This window comes from Tupaia chinensis, unplaced genomic scaffold (assembly GCF_000334495.1).
Source record: "Tupaia chinensis unplaced genomic scaffold, TupChi_1.0 Scaffold140095_1, whole genome shotgun sequence".
Classification (NCBI taxonomy): domain Eukaryota; kingdom Metazoa; phylum Chordata; class Mammalia; order Scandentia; family Tupaiidae; genus Tupaia; species Tupaia belangeri.
Genome location: NW_006199974.1, coordinates 233,168 through 254,420, shown reverse-complemented (window position 1 = coordinate 254,420; position 21,253 = coordinate 233,168). Strand labels below are relative to the sequence as shown.

At 35.1% G+C, this 21,253-nt stretch overlaps 1 protein-coding gene across 1 annotated transcript in view; it reads left to right on the top strand.

Moving 5' to 3' along the window:
• KIAA0825 (KIAA0825 ortholog) overlaps window positions 1-21,253 on the top strand; it is a 494,795-nt gene that overhangs the window by 308,703 nt on the left and 164,839 nt on the right. The window lies entirely within an intron of this gene.

Genomic DNA, 21,253 nt, shown 5'->3' with positions numbered 1-21,253 from the left:
GGTAGCGCATGTGCCCTTTAGCAAAACCTCTCCAAAAAAAAAAAAAATTCTCTTGATTTTCAGCAGTTTGAGTACAATGTGTCTAGGTATGACTCTCTTAATGAGATCCACAATTTTTTTTTATCGATTCGGGGAATTATTTGTCAATTATTTCTCTATTTTTTAGGCCCCTTTCTCTGTCTCTCCTGTCTCCTCCTAAGACTCTCACTATGTCTGTTGATATGTTTGCTCTTGTCCCAGATGTTTCTCAGTGTCTATCCAATTTTACTCACTCATTTTCCCCTGAACACCTCTTTGAATTTTTCATTTCATTTATTGTATTTTTCAACTCCAGATTTCTACTGTTTTCTTTTTACAGTTTTTGCCTCCTTATTAAAATTCTCTGTCTAATCATTGTTATTATATTTTCCTTTAATTATTTAAACATAATTTTTCCTTAGTTGTTTGAACATATTGAAATTGTTTGAAGTCCTGTCTGCTGGGTTCATATCTAGGTCCACCAAAAGGCAATTTCTATTGACTACTCTTTTCCCTGGTCATGGATTATATTATATTTTTCCTGCTTCTTTGCATATTTTGCATTTCTTAATTAAAAACTCTGAATTCCCCTCGATGAGGACTGTTTTTATTGCTGTTTATGAAGGTTTCATTTATTTGTTTATTTAATGATTTACCTGGACCAACTCTGAAATCAAGTTTATTTAATGATTTACCTGGACCAACTCTGTGAAATCTTTCTCCTCCACAGATACTGACCCTTCTGTTCAGTTTCTTTGTTTTTATTATAATCCAGGCTCACTAGTGGTATCCTCCAGCAACACATTTAAATTTACATATTAAAGGAAAACATCTACATGAAAAAAATGGGGACTAGAGAGAGACATAGGTACACACATACAGAAAACAGTTCAGTTTCTGGACTTCTGTGATACATCATGTACTATAATATAATCTATTTTTTTTAATTTTTGAGAGTTTTTTGCTATAGGGTGCAGGGACTCGCTAGAAAGATTTAGAGATAGACAGAAAATGAGAATCACCCCCCAGGGGGGATGGCCATGCCTCCATCCCTTTTCCTCTCTGCTCTTCTCAGGATCTTGGGCACGCACGCACACATGCCTGGCGTGAGCTTAAACCACCTGGTCCGGGACTTGAACCAAGGTTGACTACATGGGAGTCCAGCAACATAGTCATTACGCCAACTGCTGGTTCCCTGTTGGTATTTTAGATATCAATGGTATCTTTGGGGCTTTGAGAAAAATGTAGTTATCTATGAATTATATATTCTGTGTTTTAAGACAACTCGTATTAAGTGTGTAAACACAATAGAAAGACCACCTCTATTGTTCAAAGGATGAATATGGATGTGACTTTCTGAAGAAACTTATTAAATATGCACGCTAATGAACTATAAGATGAATTAAAAATTAAAGAACAGAAAAGTCATAGCATTAAAGCCTGGTAGTAGCAAGCATTAAAACTTATAAATACACTAAATAATCTCAGAAATTGTGATAAAAATAAAATATAAAAGTTAAAAAAAAAGAACTCTGGCAAGTTCTGTAGCACAGTGGTTAAGCACAGCGTATAGGGAGCCAGATACCACATAGTCCACTGTGATTTGAATCCCAGCCCTGGTGAAAAACATGCTGGGTGCACGTGCATGCATACCGCAAATCCTGACAGGATGGAGAAATAGAGGAAAAAGGATGGCAGCGTGATCACACTCTACTTAGAGGTGCTCTTTCTCTCTCTCCCTCTCTTTTTCCTTTTTTCTTATAAGTGCACATTGCGCCCTCTGGCAATTAAATGTAAAAAAAAAAATACTGTTCTTGAAAAAGAACTATGTGGTTAAAAGCTGCGTTTAAAAAATCCAGATTAAAATAATGCTGATAAGTGGTGTCAGGAGTAATAAAAGTGCATTAAATTTCCCATCCTATACAAGAAGATAAGTTATAATTTTGTATTTGATGTTAATAATTAGAGAAATATAGGCTTAAGTAGGTATTTGACATATTTAAATGCAACCATTAGTACAATTTAAAATTTGATTCATTTCAATTACCTTACTACAGAAGATAAATAAATGTATTTAAGCTCTAAGAAGGTAAGTTATATCTGATTCCCTCTTGTAAAAGGAAATAGGGGATGGCAGAGGCTATGGGGACCTAACAAGCAGATGGCTAACACTGCCCAGGACTTCCAGTGATGTGCCAAAGAGGAGCAGTGGGAGCAGATATCTTCCTTTTCTGCTATTAGAAAGCATTCCATCTTTTACCGTAGTTTTTTTGCTTTTGTTTCATTTTGTTTCATTTTAGATTTTTGCCATAGAGTGGTGCACTTGCTGGGGAGAGAGAGAAACAGTGAGAACCTCTCTCCCTCTCCCCAGGAAGGTATGCCCATGCTCCAATCCCTTCTCCATTCTCCCTTGGGGATTTTGGGCATGCACACTCACATACCTTGTGTGGTTTGGAAGCCACCAGGTCCAGGACTTAAGTCACAGAGTTGGCCATGTGTGATTCAGTGTCTTAACCACCATGACACCTGTTGGCCCCTACCATTGCTATCATTGTTAATGATAGTTTTTTTTTTTTTTTGTAGATGCCTTTTATCAGGTTAAGAAAGGTTTTGCTATTTATAACTGTCTTTTTTTTTAATGAATATATTCAATTTTGTCAGTTTCTTTTTCTACATCTGTTGATAGGATCTTGCAGTTTTTCTCTTTTCAGTTGTTAATATATTGAGGTATATTAATTTTCAAATATTGAACCAAACGTTTATTCCTGGGATAAGTACTGCTTGTTAGTGACATATTATCCTCCATATATATTACTGTATTCAGTTGTTAATAATTTGCTTAGGATTTTTTCGGTTGATGTTCATGGAGAATACCTATCTGTAGTTTTCTTATGTCTTGGTTTTATTATTTGGGTAATAAAGCAGTCTTCATAGAATAAGCCAAGAATTTCAGATTTCTGGAAGAGATTGTATAGAGTTGGTATTAGTTCTACTTTAAATGTTTGATACAATTTACTAGTGAAACCATGGAGGCCTAAAGAGTTTTAGGGAGGGAGACTTGGTTTCAATTATGGATCCAACTTGAATGGGCCAGGTGCCACATTCTATTGTATTTAAAGATGAAACCTAACCTGCTTGTATTGCATTATCCCCTTAGTATTCTACTGAACTGGATTTAATCTGTCTTATGCTCTATTTCGTAAGAGTTTTTGCCTTTTTTTTCTACCGGCCTTTTCCTTTTACAATACCTTTGCTGGATGCTCTCTTACGTTCACACACACTCACTGGCTCCTTTACCCAGTTAAATTCTATTCACTCTCCTGGGTTCAACTGAAGCATGACTTTCTATAAGAAAAATTAACGAATAATTAGATTAATTAACTCCACAATGTCCCCCATTTCTCTGCACCAAACTGCAATTTGGGGGTTAATAGACGGCATGCATAGCAGAAGTAAAGCCTGGTAGTAAGAGGAAGCCAAGTACATTTGAGGAAGTGAGAAGAGCCCAGAGTGTCAGGAATAAAAGAAACATGCACAGTGGAGAGTTGTCCTTCAGGAAATCAGGATGGAAAAAGACTTAGGTCATAGAGTGCTTTAAGAATTTGGAACCTTAAAGAGTGTTTCACTGGGGGAGCAAGAGCAGGAACCAAAATAGTCAGATTTGTATTTTGTTACAGAGAATTACATTGAAAATATGTTGGATACTATCAGCTTTGACAAAGTATATTTCTTACATAAGAGAAGACATACATGTATGGTAAAAATCTAGTCACAAATAGAGGAATACTGAAAGATAAGATTCCCTCCTATGTTCTGTAGTCACTCAGTTTTCTCCAAAAGTAATGGTTTTCTGCTTTTAATGCCTACCCAGTATAACTATAACACACTCAGTCATGTTTATTTGGTCCTATCTGCTGACTCCCAGTAATGAGAAATGATAAAATTAATATATTCAAATTCCTTCCACCTTTCCACTCGAATCTCCCGCCTCTTCGCCACCTAATGTTAATTGCATATGTTATTTATCTTGATTTTTTATCATATACATTTGTAACTTTAAATATACTGTGCTTAATTAAATATCTTTTGACCTTCCCTACAGAAGATAAAAGAATTAATATATCTATCATACATTCAACTTTTTTTTCTTAGTTCTTTCTAAAAACAACTTTCAGGTATTATTTATGAATTATGCTGGTTTTTAGCATTTACATTCTGTTTCTTAACCATAATTCTTGTAGTTATTTTAATCTTATTTTATTTAAGGGATCTTCAGAAAATTTATGGAAAATGGGAACCAGCAGTTAGCTTAATGGTTATGTCGCTGGACTCCCACGTAGTCAACCACGGTTTGCGTCCCGGACCCGGTGGCTTAAAACTCACGCCGGGCACGTGTGCGTGAGTGCCCAAGATCCTGAGAGGAGAATGGAGGAGAAGGGATTGTGGCATGACCACCCCCGCTGGGGGGTTATTTCTTGCTTTCTGTCTCTATGTTTCTCTCTGTCTGTCTGGCGAGCGCATGCGCCCTGTAGCAAAAATCTCTCCAAAAAAAAGAAAATTTATGGAAAATGCATATTATGCATCCTTTCTGTTTTCTATGAACTCTTTGAAGTCCCCTTGTATTTAAATTCATTTTTTTTCTGCATGATCCAATCTACTATTAATCCTTGTGAGGGAGGGTTTCATTCCTTGTATTGAATTCTTCATTTCCAGGAGTTCTATTTGTTTTTTTTTTTTTTAAGATGTCTCTCTCTTATGAAATTACTCCTTCATGTCATGGACTGATTTTCTCATCTCCTTGTATTGTCAGTTTTCTCTTGCATCTCATTGATCAAGTTCTGTCACAATGAATATTCAAAATTCCTTTTCAGACATTTTTGTGAATTCTTTTGTGCGGTCTATTGTTGAAAAGGGGTTATTGTGTTCCCTTGGAGAAGAGTTATTTCCATGGGACCAGCAGTTAGTGCAATGGCTATGTCGCTGGACTCCCATGTAGTCCACCGTGGTTCGAGTCCTGGACCCAGTGGCTTAAACTCACGCCGGGCACGTGTGCGTGCATGCCCAAGATCCCGAGAGGAGAATGGAGGAGAAGGGATTGCAGCGTGGCCATCCCCCCGGGGGGTGATTTCTCGCTTTCTGTCTCTATGTCTCTCTCTGTCTGGCGAGCGCACGCGCCCTATAGCAAAAACCTCTCCAAAAAAAAGAGAAGAGGTATTTCCTTGTTTTTTCATGCGTCTTGTGTTTCTGTGCTGGTTTCTGGTCATCTGATGAAGTATTCACTTCTCCTGTTTATTGAAGTAGATTCTGTAATGTCAGTCAGGGGAAGATAAGCCCTGTATCCCAGGTGTGTTCCTAGAAGTGGTCCACTTCTTCCAGTACAGAATACGGTTTCTGTAAGTTGCTTCAGGTGGTTGACTTTCAAATCCTGATATGCTGGACATGAGCTAGGGAGATATGACTTAATGGAGAGAGTTAAGTCATGGTGCTGCTACAGGACTACAGGTCCTGAAACAAACCTGGAGCAGGTTAGAGTGCACTGGGGCCAAAGATGACACCAAAATCCAGTTCCACTGGGCAGGTGGAAGATGGGGGGAGGCAGGATAGGAGGCAGCCCAGTACAAGCAGCAGAGCTCTAGCTAAGTAGATTTAATTATCACTCGTTTTTTTTTAAAACTATGTTTTATCTATTTCTTTCTCATTTAGCTATCTTTAGTAGTTTATTCTACATGAGATTATGTTAGGTTCTTCCTTGAATACTGCATATTTTTTTGTTTGTTTGTTTGTTTTGATTGCTGGTTGCCTTCATACTTGAATAACAAAATGACTGGGTAATGCTTTCTTTCCTATAAGACATTATAGCCATCATGCCACTTTTTCTGTAGATAGCTCAAGAGCCAGCCTGTTTTTCCTCCTTTGGTTAATATTTTTAATTAACCAAAATAATTATTTCATTATCTTGGATGGTCAGTTGACTTACTAGCATGTATCTTGGTTTTTATCATTTTGTGTCAAGTTTCCTGAGAAAATGCTATGTCCTTTCTATCTGTATATTCAGGTCTTACATTAATTCTGGAAAGTTTTCTTAAATGATATCTTTGGATATTTTTACCATTCCATGTGTTTAGTTCTTTTCTTTAGGGATACCAATTATGCTTATGTTGGATCTCCTTCAATGCCTTTCATCGCTAACATCTTTGATCTGTAGTTGTTTATAGTTCTATCTTGTTTCCTCAGTTTTCCTAATCTTTTTATGTTTGTTCTCCTTTTTAGCTGCTTTCAACATGACTATCCCAGAAAATAAAATAACTTTTACAAAATTCTTAGATAATGTGTCCCAATTTTCATTTCTCTGTATTGAGAACTGGAAGCAGGATAAATTTTGCCAGTTCTCAGTGTGACCCGTGGAATTTGCATAATATTTCTCCATGAAACCCTATAAATCTGCTTTTAAAAAATAAATCCAAGAAAACAAAAAACAGCCTTTAGAATTATGATTCTTATTTCTTTGTATCTACCTATGTAGTCATAGTTGAAACATTTGTTTATTTAAATACCTAATTATAGACAGGAGGAATGTATATTTTGTATTATTATCCTTAATAAAAATTATTGCCTTAACATTTGAAAAGACTTTATTCCTATATTATTGTAATTCTATCTCTGTGATCATTTTTTGTAACTTTCATTGCAATGTTTATTTTACTATGCAAAGTGCATTTGGGAAAAAAGGATGGTATTTGACTAAATACTATTATTTTACTCAGTATTTCTCATCATAATGGGCAGTTTATTATTTGTAAAACCATCTATTGTGGCTTAAAATATTATCAAATCATTCCTCTTATTATTTCTTTTTAAAAATAATGCATGCTGATATTTTTATAGCACAGTACTTTCTAAGTTAATAAAGACCCTTTTAAATAATGACAAGAAAATATAATATTAAGTGTTATTCATTTTATTGTTCTTTAAGATCCTGTATTGTCAATGAGAATAAAATGAAACCATTTTAAAATGTTAAGTACTATATGTTTTTCAAATTTTAGTCTACATGTACTGTTTTCTTCTATTCATGCTATTAAAGGAATTTATGGCTACCATTAGGGGACAGTATGTAACTAATGGCAGACACCTGAGAAGGTTATAATATACATAAAATTTTTACAATTGTAGATAAATTAGAACCTATTTCTACAGGGTTAGTTTTTATATATTCTTTATATATGATAATACATTGATTCAATTATGAAGTATAAAAATATCTTTAAATGCAACTCAGTAAAATATGAGGGGTCTTCACAAAGTTCATAAAAATGTGTAGTATGAAGAAACTGTGCATTGGTTTCAAGTTTTTGCATCAAAATAAACTAATACTTTAATTACATTTTTAATGAACATTTTGTGTGCTTAAATACAACAACTCTTCATTTGAGTCAGAAGAGGTGGATCTATTATCTATTATAGTGACTACCTATAAATTACTGATTACTTGAAAAAATAAAAACTGAGAGAATATTAAATATTGATTATAAAAATCAAATCTTGCTAGGCAGTATTAGTTCCTTTTTCTAGGAAACCTATTGAAAGCATTAGTTGATAGGCAAAATAATATACATTTTCAGGCAAATATTTGAAAAGAAGGTTGAAAGTAGGAAATCAACACTATACATTTGAATTTGGTCTTATTGCTGTCAAGTCTGCTACTTCACCAGAACCAAATCAATAAATGAAAGATGAGCAGTTGTATAGTACATGCCATTTTCTCCTACCGAGCCAAGAATTAGCAGTCATGATTTCTCAACATGGACAATAAACAGCTATAGGGGATGAAGAGGTAGGAGTGTTTTCATTCTTCCTTTCTCATACCACACTACCTAAAGAACAAGAATAAATATCAAAAGGGCAGTTTTTTTCCTCTGCATCATGTAAATTCAAGTTCTGTGCTTTCCTGGAAATATAAATTAAGGTGGAAGCATGCAGCAAGCTTCAGTATGGCTGGATTAATCATTTTAAAAGCAACGGAAGAGTGCAGAGAAACATACATTCTGTGACTGAGCCACTTCTGCCCTTTATTAACATTTGCTGAGCATTAACTTATAACATAAAAAACCAGAGCTCTTAGATCATTTAAAGCAATCTTGCTGGAAATCCCTGTGTAGTATTCCTTAAGTGTGAGAACTATAGGTACCTCAAGCACCAGTGTTCAGCTTCTGCGTAGAGCACTTAGCATAATTCTTTTCTCTCTATAGTTTTAAGTGTGTGGGAACATGTGATCAGGGTCCTTTTTATATTCAAAATGGGTCAGCTTCTGTCTAGAAAGTGTCTTATTGTCATGATGTCACCACATCTCAAGATTTGTGACCTTTTGCACCATATGGATTCATGGTAGTCCACATCCTAGTTTACAGGCCAGAGTGCTTTTGTGCCCCCGCTAGGGGGTATCAAAGGCTTTTGGACTGGAATTTCAAGTACCGATAGATTTGGAAAAACAAAAAGTAATTTTTATATATCCTAAGGACCGCCAGATGTCGCAAAGGCATCATTGATGAAGCGGGTTTTATCCAAAATGTGGCACTTATATAAGGAATACTAGTATTGTGTTTGAGAGTTGCAGAGGCCATAACAGGTCAGTGAAATGTCCTTCAAACATCTGATTTTTACATCCAAGAATGGGCCAAGATGAAAAGATAACCACATATCTGACATTGACGTTACTACCATTTAGACAACCGATTCAATTGCCTTAGTCAGTGGGATCAATCAGGCCTTTATTACTTTGAAAAACCCCAGAAACGATATAGTTTTTCTTTTTCTTTAAAAATGATGGTTTGAAACAACATCCTACCACTATACTTTAACTATAACACTAAATGCTTCTTAGAAGCACATGTAAACTTTTGTACATCCCCCACCCCCTAAGCTTAAAGCATTTTATGAGAAGTACAAAATTATAATAATGAAAGAAATGGTGCTGAGTGAATTTCTGCTGAGCCAAACTGTATGCATAAATTGGCAGTTTAACAAGTAAAACTTGGAAGCAAGCATTTGATGATTGATTTTTTATTGAGACAGAACAAGCATGATAGTGGGTAAAGTGATTTTCCTTATTGAGAGAAAATATAGTGTTTTTCAACATGTCTCTAGTATGAATGGAAGCCTTGTCAAAAAAATGGAGCAACACATAATATCTTTAAAAAGGTGAATTAACATAAGTATATCACTTATTTTATGGATCAAATTTTATACTTGTCAGTTTTATTCATAATGTCATAAACTTTATATCATAAAGGTAGTATTATTACCTTTGTTATGTCCTGGAAACAAGTCTGATATTAACTGCTTTGTAAGGAGATTATAAGACATATTCAGTTGAAGAAATGCATTAATGAAAATTAAGGCCAGAATATGTATTCACGTGTAGATCTTAGGCAACTCCTCAGTCATCTTAAACACTAGAATACATTATTCAACAAGTAACCTGCTGTCTATTTGAGTGTAATGGGCTCAGCTTGAGAATACGAGAACTGTCAGGATAAAAATAAGAGACATGTATCATTCTAATTTAATTACAGTTCATCAGAAAAGACCCCTATTGTATGTATTACAGGATTATATGTAAATGCTCTTATAAAAATAATAATATACTAAAGTTAATTGAGATTTACATTTTTGCATATAATTTTCTGTTGCTTGCAACATGCCTGCATATGTCCACACATCAACATGTATGTACACATGTTGAATATTTGATTTGTATGTATTCTATCTGTACCTTTTTTATAGTTGCAGCTGTGGAAAAAACTGATGAATAGGAATTTGTTTATAGAGTTTTTTTTTTTCCAAGTTTGTAAATGTGCATTTTTTTCCAATTGTGTTTTCTAGTCATAATTTGTAATTCTATTTAGGTGTGGATATATTATTCCCATTTGGAATAAATGTATGACAACAGAAGGAAGACACTCATGCTGTTTTTCTAGATTTAATTAGTAGGCAGCCTATGAATTCATGGCTCCTGTTACACTGGAGTATATATATTGTGAGTCCATGTTGTATGTGAAAGATTATCTGTATTTTATTTTAAGACTTTATGTATATTTAACCTTTAATTTGACTAGCAGGTTGTATGATTTACATAAAAAATAGATCAGCTTTGAATTCGCTGAATGTTATTGGTATAACATAATCAATCATCTCTAAATGTTAATGGTGTTAAAGAGCAATGAGAGCATATGTCTTATATTTGTAATCCTGTGGATTTATGAAATTATTTGGGATGTCTAAGCACATTAGATCATGGCATTTCTCTGCAGTTAGGGACTGAAATTTTTTGAATGGTAAGTGTCATCCTAATAAAGTTAGAGAACCGGCTAAATATAAGTGTTTTTTATTTTTTTTTTATGTGAATTACCTACTAGTGCCTTGATGACTAGAACACTCATATGAAGAAAGGTAGGTAAGACTGCAGTAGAGTTGCTTATAATGCTGTGACTCTGTCTCAGTCTCTTTTCACTATCTTTTAATAAAATAGGACTTTCATTGGTGTTATCCTAATTACATCATGCACACAATTCCTCAATGAAATAAAAGTCAATATATGAATGACAGTAGTAAGGGGCAAAATAGGATTTCAAATGGTAAAAAGCCTGCTCTGGTAACAAAGACTGAATCAATCCTTGTGTTGTGTAGCAGCGTGATCATATCTTTAAAACTGATCGTAACAAAGAATATTTATTTGTTGCCATGCTATTGTAGGATTTATTTTTAAACTCAAATCCCAATTATCAAGAAAATTGCATCCTCTTTATCTCACAGAAGGGCATACTGAATCATAGCATATTTGGTTATTGGGACTATAATACTGTTACCTTGCTTGAAACACATGGTCTCTCTTGATATACAAGAAAAAAACTGAATCCATTTCAATAAATTAATAGGGATGAGAATCCCAATCCATCCTTCTTTTCAGAGGTTCGCATACATTGTAATGAAATGCATTAGGAGTTTTCTTCACTTGAAATCCAAATGAGACCCATTTTGGCTCACACCCTTGACAGTCTCTTTTATAAGCGTTGCTGTCTCCTGTTCTTGTGTGGGCCTAGTAAAATGCTTCCTTTGTAAGATGCACAGAGACAATATAATGCCACGAAAGACGAAGGTGTCAAAACACAAAGTTAGAGGCAATCTAATCAATGCCTCCTGATTTAGCCTTTGAAGGCTCTCTTCATTAAAACTCTCTAATGGTGAGGCTTATCTTGAGGTAGAGCTGTTACTTAATATTTTTCAGTGTCATTCTTTGGACAGTCATTTGTACCTTTTAAATGTATTTTCAGTATTCATTGTTTAGTAAATTGGATGTCTTGTTAGCATGGTGGTGGTATGAATGACTTGCATCAAAATGATTGAAGGTAATAGTGTATAAATTCGGTACATTTTTTCCCTATTCCCTAATCCCCATCTTTCCCTCTAACCACAACACAAAAATCTTAATTTATTTTCTTTCTAAATATCAGGTGTGAGATGTCATTAGATGCTCTTCAGAAAATGGACATTTTGATGTTTTTCTGTATCGAAGAATCTGAAAATAACTCAAAGCAATTAAAATTTCGATTTAAAAGGAGTTTCTTGACATCGTCATCTTTTCCATGATTACACTTTCACTTTATTTATTGGTTTGGAGCTTTGAGGGAAGACAATGTTAATCTCACTAAAGTGATGGGAAAAAACCCTAAATTTCTGTACTCTTCTGAGTTTTTGTTTCTCAGTAAGTACAATAGATAGGAATTCTGAGAGATTAGAGAGACATAAAACCTAGTGTTCCAAATAGTGAACTTAGGAATCATGTCTATAGAACACATTCTTTCAAAGGGTTTTTATATTCTTAAGTGTAAATAAAAGTATATAAAATGTTTTGGAACCTTTGGTTTCCTAATCCCACTCCCCCAGTGATTTGTTCAAATTTAAAACATGAAAAACTTGTAATTTTTATATTTCTCCTTGGTGCATGGACCAGATGGCATCATGATTTGAAAAAAAAAAAAATGTATAGGAGATATATTGAAGACTATTTTGTTAATGATGTATGTGTACATATCTCTATATTTAGACTTATATATTATATACACACAATGTGTGTTGGAAAACCTTACACATAGAAAAGTAAATAGGCTTTAGTTTTGTTTGTTTATTCACAAAATATGTAATCCTTCCTGTAAACAAATGTAACAAATACATATGCTTTTGGACTGCCATGATTATGTAAAAGCCATTTAAGAAAACTGAGAAATCATTTCTTTCTTCATTTCTTTCACCATGCCCAACTTAAAGAAAAATTACACGTTGTTAATGCCTTTGTTACCCTTTTCATCCCAATTGATGATTATCACTAAAAGTAAATAATATACAAAATGCGAATTAGAAGAGATAAACATCGCAGAAAGGGTATCTTAAAAATGGAAAGGAATTTGAGCAACTTTGACCTGATTTTTAAATGACTACTGTGGTGACTCCAGCTGCTCTGCCTTGGTAATTATTTGTGATAGGTTGTTTTTGAGTCCCATATGTATAGGAGCTCCAGGCCCAGCTACCTCATTTGCTGGCACACAAACAGATTCTTCCAGGTGCTGAAAATTAAATTTTAATATATTATTTAAATATTAAGAGAATTACAGTTTCAGTAATTTTACTGCTACAGCTGGAGTGCAGCGCATGCCCGTAGAATGCAGAGTATTGGACAATTGAACATATAGGACATTTCTAATCATTCCGAAATGATTAGCTTATATATTTAATTGACGATAGTCCTATTTGGCAGTCAGACTTTACATGGGTAACCTTGATTTAGTTTCTAGTAGCTGGGTACTCTTTCTATTATTGCAAACTACTATTTAATGCTTCTTTATAGCTCATCTACTTAAAAGGAGAACATATCAATGATACAGAAACTTTACATATTAGAAAATATACAGATTAAAGGGGAAAACTGCCTAATGTGGTTTAGTACATATGTATTATTCGGTGCTGAAGACAATTTCAAAGTTTGGAAAAAATTTTTGATCTCTTTGGTTTCACTTTCCAAGGAGAATAATATTAAAGTTGTTGGCAATTAGAGGAAAGGTTAACGAATTTTAGTCTCAAAGATCCTAAAGGCAGGATTCGTTATTAACATATTTTTTGAAATGTTTGAGTGCTTTGTACTTGTCCAAGTTATGTTAAAAACTGTTGAACATAGTATCTGCATGGTAAAATACTCATAGTTGGGAATATATTATCCAGAATAGGATATAAATTTATAATTTTATGATACAATAATGTATAGCTTAATATTTTTCTATGACTTTTTCAGAAAGTATGTAGTACATTGTGGTTAAGTTTACATGCTCTAGAACTAGATCATTTAATTTCGAATCTCAACGCTACCATCTTCCTACTGTGTGACCTTAGGTAGCCAACCTTTTAATGCCTCATTTTTCTGATCTATAAAACAGAGCTACTTTTATAAGGCTGTTTTGGGACTAGATGCATTTGTCACATAAGAATTCACAAAGAAAGTACCTGCCACAAACGAAGCACTCTATAGATAGATATGTTTTTATTAGTAATCTTCATATACTTAACAAAATTTTTGTTAACAGTCACTAACTTTGAGTTCATGGTATAAGAAAAAAAAATACTCACTTTTGGAACTCTGAAGGGCTCTAGCATTTGTTCAAAATTTCTTCTCCTAGATAGTCAATTACCTTGGACTATTTAACCCATTAGTACAAAGAAACTCTTCACCCTTCAAATTTCTACTTAAGATCGTAGTAATAGGCCATTTATAATTTGGTTCCTAACTCCAGGTATCATGTGAAAAACCATGACACAAATTGTCCAACAGGAAACTATTTCACAAAATCTCACTAGGAAGAGTTACATAATTACATCTTAAATTATAGTACACGTTTTAAAAATATAGGAGTAAAGACTCTTCAGCCTTGGGACCAGCAGATGGCGTAGTGGTTACATTACTGGGTAATGTGGTTTGAGTTCTGGACCCAGCGGCTTCAAACTCATGTCGGGCCCATGTGTGTGCATACCCAAAATCTGAGAGGAGAATGGAGGAGAAGGGATTGCAGCATGGCCATCCCCCTTGGGGAGTGATTTTTTGCTTTCTGTCTCTCTCTCTCTCCAGCAAGTGCACATGCCCTACAGCAAAAATCTAAAACAACGAAAAAGAATATTCAGTCTTTTCATTTTTCAGTCTCCTAAAATGTAATTCTAGAAAACACTTAGTTTTAAAATCGTGGGTCCAGCAGTTGGTGTAATGGCTATGTGGCTGGACTCCTATGCAGTCAACTGCCGTTCGAGTCCTGGACCCGGTGGCTTAAACTCATGCTGGGCGCGTGTGCTTGCGTGCCCAAGATCCCAAGAGGAGAATGGAGAAGAAGGGATTGTGGTGTGGCCATCCCCCCTGGGCGGTGATTTCTCGCTTTCTGTCTCTCTGTCTCTCTGTCTGGCAAGTGCACACGCCCTATAGCAAAAACCTCTTCAGAAACAAAAAGATAAAATTGTAACTGCTTTTGAAAGATCAAACTGGCTTTAAAAATCACCATAAGAAAAATAATCATGCAAATTACATTCTGAAAAATGGTTTAAAGTCCATGTAACACAACATTTTTCCTTTCTAAAACACGATTTTTATTTATCCATGTAAAAGTAACCAATATTTTTTCCAGTGTAAAACATGAAAGATTTGGCCTGTCAACATGAGCATGTAACATACGGTAGTACCAGGTACCTACTGTGAGTTACTATACCTAAAATGGCTCTCACTATGTTAGGTTAGGGGGATGTGTGGAGAATAACTGGGATAAATCTTTACCTTCATAAAATTTACTCTCTAGAAAGAAAACAAGCAATAAATTGATGAACAAATAAGAGGGGTCTTCAAAAGATGATGGAAAATATGTATTGTGAAAAAATAATGCATGGAGTTCCGTATTTCTTTGCACCAAAATAAGCTTGTACATTAGTTCCATTTTTCCCTGAACTTGCTGAAGTCTTCTCATATATAACATAGTTTCAGTAGTAACGAAGGCTGTGAAGTAAAGGAAAGCACACATAGATATGCAGAGCAAGGGTCTTTTTAGTTAGGGTTAGCAGGGAAGATATGAGTACGTGGCATTGGTGTGACCCGAGAGAAAGCAAGCCATGCACGTTTCTGGGGATAGGCGCATCACACAAAGGAAATAGCAAGTGCTGTTCAGTTCAGAGGCAGAAACAAGCTTCATGTTTGGGACAAACAAGAAAACTGTTTTAACTGGAGCTAAACGAGTGAGGGAACAGAGGATGAAGAAGAGGTCAGGGAGTTGACCAGATACTAGATGACAGAGTAAAACTTTGATTTTTGTGCAATTTCAAGTTTTTAGAGGGTTGTTAGCTTGAGGAAATGCCCTAAAACATAAACCTTTAAAACACTGTTCTAAGTACAGTAAGAAGAATAAAGATGACAAGAGTAGAAATAGAAAAGTTAAAAGACTGCATAAATAGTTCCAAATGGAATTAGGTTGAGAGGGATGATACGAAGTGGTTGGAATGTGGCATCTATTTTAAAGATACTAAGTTGAACAACCATGAAAAATGGAGCTTGAAAGAAGGCTGATGGATTGTAAGGTGTGGGAGAAACAAATCAGGAAAGTCTTTTAGGGGGTTAGCCCAAGCTGCTGTAGGCATAAGGGTGCAATTTACTGAGATGAATTTAACCTGGGAGACGTCTGAGTTTGGGGGATGATCGAGAATGTCTTCTGGAGATATTGTTTAATGTGGCTGCACGATATCGAGAGGAAGTAGCTGATGGACACTGTGATCAAGGACTCAGAGAGACTGGGGTGGAGTCGGTGTAGTAATAATCCCTGGACAGATGGTATTTATAAGCTGTGATGGGGCCGATTAGAATCATCTTGGATTGAGATCTGAGGCCCAACACCTTCTAACATTTAGTAGTTGGGAGGAAGAGCATCTGTTTAAGAAGACTGAGAATGAGTGGTCAGTGGGGCAGGAGGAAAACTAGAAGAATGTGAGGTTCTGAGAGTCAAGGGATGCTCTCAGCAGGGGAGGGAGTGATCCAGGGCTGCTGTCTGTCCTCCTTGAGTCTTACTTCTGTCACTTACATCACTTACGTCAAGGTCAGGTAATGGCTTTCTGCTCCAATCACCACACTTGTTTCCTTTCCTTTTCTTTCTCATCCTTATCAATCCTGGTAGTGCCATCTACAGAAATAGACCTTCCTTTACCTCCTGGCATCTCACTTTGCCCTGGGGCTGATTTAGGGCTTTCCTAAGATGAGCTTTGTGGGGACAAGAAGGGTAGTATTAGGGAAAAAACCTCTCAAAGTCTCTCCTCTTTTTCTAACTACTGCTGCCACAGGGCCAAAATTTCCGGCTCTGTCTCGGTTCCTCAACCTCTTCCCTATTCCCACAGACCCCAGCCTGCTTAGTTCGTCTATTGTTTCATCAGAAAAGTCATGATGCATTTTTGCATAGAAAAATACGTCATGACTTTCTGACAACCCACTATATAATATTATTTTGGCTAATAATGACTGACCCTTTACTATGTACCAGAAAATAGAAATTATAGTCCCTGCTTTCATTCTCTACACATCTCTTACATTCTCTCTGATCTGTTGCATCTGGTTTTTCCACTAGAAGTAAATGGATTTGTACCGGCTTTCTGAGCTCTTAAAGCTCAGACCATTGTACTGCTCACTCTTCCCCGCTCTCCAAGAATTGATAAAAGAGTAGGAGGTCACCTTGCAGCATTAGCAAGGGCAGATGAAGACTTTCTATTAGAAATTTGTTTCCATCCGTGGTTATTAATCATTATGGCGAATTACAGGTGAAATGGATATTTCTTTCGTGATAACCTGGGCCCACATACCTTACTAATGTTGTTTCTATGAGAAAATGTATCCCAAATCCTTAGCAAGCCGTATTCTGATAGCATTTCAGAATATAATTCATTTACTAAGCCAGCAGATGGCATGGTGGTTAAGGCACTGGTCTCCCACAAGGCTGACCATGTTTTGAGTCCTGGGCCTGGAGGCTTAAAAATCACACTGGGTGCATGTGTATCTGTGCCCAGAATCCTGAGAGGAGAATGGAGGAGAAAGGATTGCAGCATAGCTGTTTCCCATGGGAGGTGATTTCTCAATTTCCCTCTCTGTCTCTCTGGCGAGCACACACACCTTATGGCAAAACCAAAGGGAAAAAAAAAAGGAAAAAAAATCATTTATTGTACAATTCAGGAACTGCTTTGTGTATATATAGCCATCTTATGCAATTTTTTTAATCTGTCACATACATGTAGGTATAGCTGCACATGTTTATATATAGTCAATAATAGACATAATTATTAATGAGTCTACAATTAAATTTTCTGAAACATGCCGGCCAAAACTTTTATATTGAAACAAATTTCTCTCTCTCTCTCTCTCTCTTTCTTATAATTTACAGAGACATGGAACATTTAATATTTGACCTAATTCTCTCTCTAATTTCTCTCCCTAAATGAATGAATTCAAAAGGATATTCCATTATAGCAAAAAATGACATATATAGGAATTAAGTATTTTTTAAAGTTAAATATTTTATACAACAAACTCATTTATAAAGAAGTAATTTTTGATAAAGAAGTAATTTTTAAAATTAAATTCAAATTTTAATGTGATGCATTATAAGATTAAATTAGTTATCCATAATTGAGAAGTATAAATTTGAAACTGTTTATGGAGAAATGTAACTTATTTAGCAACATCGATGTTTGCTTGTAATTTTTTTAAATATACATACAGTCTATAGAGTTTGGGAGCAATCTCTATATATTGTAAAGCACGTTCATATTTGTTATCTCTTTTTCATTGAACAATAAACCTAGGAGAAGGGATGATATTATGACCCCTATTTTACAGATTAAGACATTTTAGCCGAGTGAGGTCACTTAAGGTCTGGTGCTAGTGAGAAATGTCTGACCCTGTCATTCTGATTCCAAATCTAGGTCTCTTTCCACTGCCCCGTGTTGCTCTGTATTTTCTGAGGTAAATTGTCTTTAAGTTATATCCCTGGAGTTGTGAAATGCAGCATAGGATTCAGTAACAATGTGTATTTAGTTTTCAGTTTGATTTGCTGGACACTTAAGGAGCTGATTTAAGCCCTGTGCACCAAAGTCAATGAGCCACTCTGTCCTGGGGTAGATTTGTGCAATGCTGAGCAAGAAAAGAAACTGGCATCGTTAAGCTTTGTATTTTTAAAATATTAATTTGAACGCTTCAATGTAGGGCATTCTTCTTCCCACCCAATATAGCAATATGGCAATCGGTGAGGAGTATGTGCTGTTACTTGTGAATGGTTAGTCACAGCAGGGAAGTAGCAAATTTTGGAAGACCAGGAGGATGTTGAAGGTTGTGACTTCCAGGAATTCAGAGGGCTTTGGTAGTAGTGGGGAAGAAACCACCTGAATTCACTTCCTCTCAGCAACTGAGAGATGAAAAAGTGTTCCTTCTCATAGCTTACTATCTAATTTAGGCATAGGAAAAAGAAACAGAAAAGCATTCTTACTCTCTTTTCCCTCTTTTTTATAACACTGATCATCAAGGTTCATAAAGTAGAAGGTAAATGAAGTGTCATGCATTCATTCCTTCTTTTTTTTTTTAATTTTTGACAGTCAAGCCATGCTTTCAAAAATGTTTTTTACAAAAAGAAGCAAGAAAGAATGTATAACAAGTTGTTGACTTTAAGGTGTTGGTTCTTTCAATGTGGGGTGGTTCACTATAAGGATAAGAGGACATGATTTGTGTGTGTGTGTGTGTGTGTGTGTGTGTGTGTGCAATATGAATGAATTACCTTGGTCATTTAAAATACAATGAAAGAAACTTAAAAATTGCTTTTAATCACTGAAAGAATGCAAAGACCGACTGCTCCAATTCAGAGGAACAACTAAAATCTTTCTGAAGAAATACAGTGTATTACCCTCAGTTAGAAGATACTTTTTCTCTCTCTTTCTTTCTTTTCTTCTCTTTCTTTCTTTCTTTTTTTTTTTTAGAGGTTTTTGGCTTAGGGCAAAAGGGAGAGACAGAGACAGTGACGAGGAAAGTGAGAAATCACCTTCCCTTCCCCCCCCTCCCAGGGGAGATGGCCATGCCACAATCCTTTCAACATTCTCTTGGGATCTTGGGCACCCATGCGCATGCTCCTGGTATGATTTTCAAGCCGTTGAGTCAGGGACTCGAACTGTCAAGTCATGATCGGCCACGTGGGACATAACCACAATACTATCTGCTGGTCCCAGAGTAGACTATTTCTGTATGACTCTCAGGATGAGGCTCATGCCTGGACCTTCCAGGTGTGTGCTCACCTTCCAGGGACAGCCTCAGAAGACTAGGACCACCAATGTGAACTCAGAGGTAGACTTGGAACTTTTTGATGAAATAGATTGGGAATATAGTTAAGGGGGGTAATGCTCACTTACCAAGAGAAGCTGAGACAGTCTTTTGCTAGTTTTGTGTTGTCTTTCATGAAATGTTTCTTCTTTGAGGGAAAGAATATTTTAGAAGTCATTAACAATTTAGCTTTTGAGGAAAAGAAGTAATATTTTAAGTGGTTTAGTAGCATAACCTAGAATAAAACTTGTAATAGTCATCTCCTATTTATTTTTAAATATATTTTATTTTAATTTCTTTTATACATTCAATCACTATACATTACTTAGCTTGTAAAGTGAATTTTCCAACATAAATGCTTTCACACTACTCCAGTTGGGGATACTGTACATGTTATCATCGACAGATAATAATTCATTTCTCTGTCTCATATATGTCTTGTCTCTCTATTTTTCTCCTTAATGTCTTTCCTCACACTCTCCTCCTATTTAGATTGTAGTAACAAATTATATCAAAATAATAATAAAAATGTAGAAATATGTAACTGCTAATAGATTTAACATTTTTCAGTCTTTTGCCTTAAACACAAATGTTTTGGATATGTGCAAATGTAAAACCATTTTTAGCATGGGAAGATATGTATTATAGACAGTCATTACCATTTGGATATAATTTAACCTCTTCATCTATTATTTTATATGCTGACATTCTAACGCTTGAGTTAAGATCAGTTTCCTTCAGAGAAATTCAAAGTACACTTCAAATTCAAAAAGACTTGATTGTATCATATTGGTGAAATGAAGAAAGTTGCACCATTGCCAATTAAGATCAAAAGTTAAGTTCTACATTTTGCATATAACAGATATCGAAGAACTGAACAATTCTAAAAATAAGTTTAAGGAATAGAAAATTTTGGTTTGTGTTTAGTAATACTCTTTATGATGTGATTACCCATTATGTCAGATCCTTGAAACTCTCCAACTCTACAGTGATTTTCATTGTTCTCTAAGCCTCACATGGTATGATTGGAGGAAACAATAATTAATATAACTGCAATTATATAGTCACAAATAAATTAAGTTTTAAAATGAACTACAATTTATTTTATATATCGAAGTGTTTATTTCTATTTTTTCTTTGTAGTTCAAATAACATAATAAGAATTTGATAATTCAACCATTATAAGATGGTGGTCTATAGAACTTATGTTCACCATCCAATCCTTTTTCTCATGCTCAGTAATTAAAAATAGCTATGGGCATTTTTTATCCACTGAGATTTACCAACTGCTATAGCATTCAACATTTATAGAAGGATTTCTACACCTGCTTTTTTTTTTTTAAATGAAATAACCAAATATCATAACAGCTTGAAGTGTTTTCTTAAAAAAAAAAAAAAAGTTTACCTCTAGGCCTCTGGATTTTAGCAGATAGAAAGCGCTATCATTAGCCTACCATCCGTTTTAATTTGAAATCCTAAGAACAAAAGTCATTAATAAGTCCTTTGTCATGGATTTTAAAAAAGAAGACGCCTTTTTAGTATTTGTATGTCATCATGCCAGGCCTAGAAAATTAGGCTAATTTATTATTTAAAACACTGGTGGGATTCCTAATTGCATTCATCATTAGATATGACACGTTTAGAACTGAGAACCATATCCAGTGAGAATTTTCCAGTTTGAATTTTGAAATAAAAATATTTTTCAAGAGATCCCTAGCTATTGCTTGTTACCATGGCAACAGTCCTATTTGTCTGAGAGCTCTGTCCGCTGCCAATGAGAGAGAGAGCAACGTCAACTAAACATACGAATACATCAAAGAC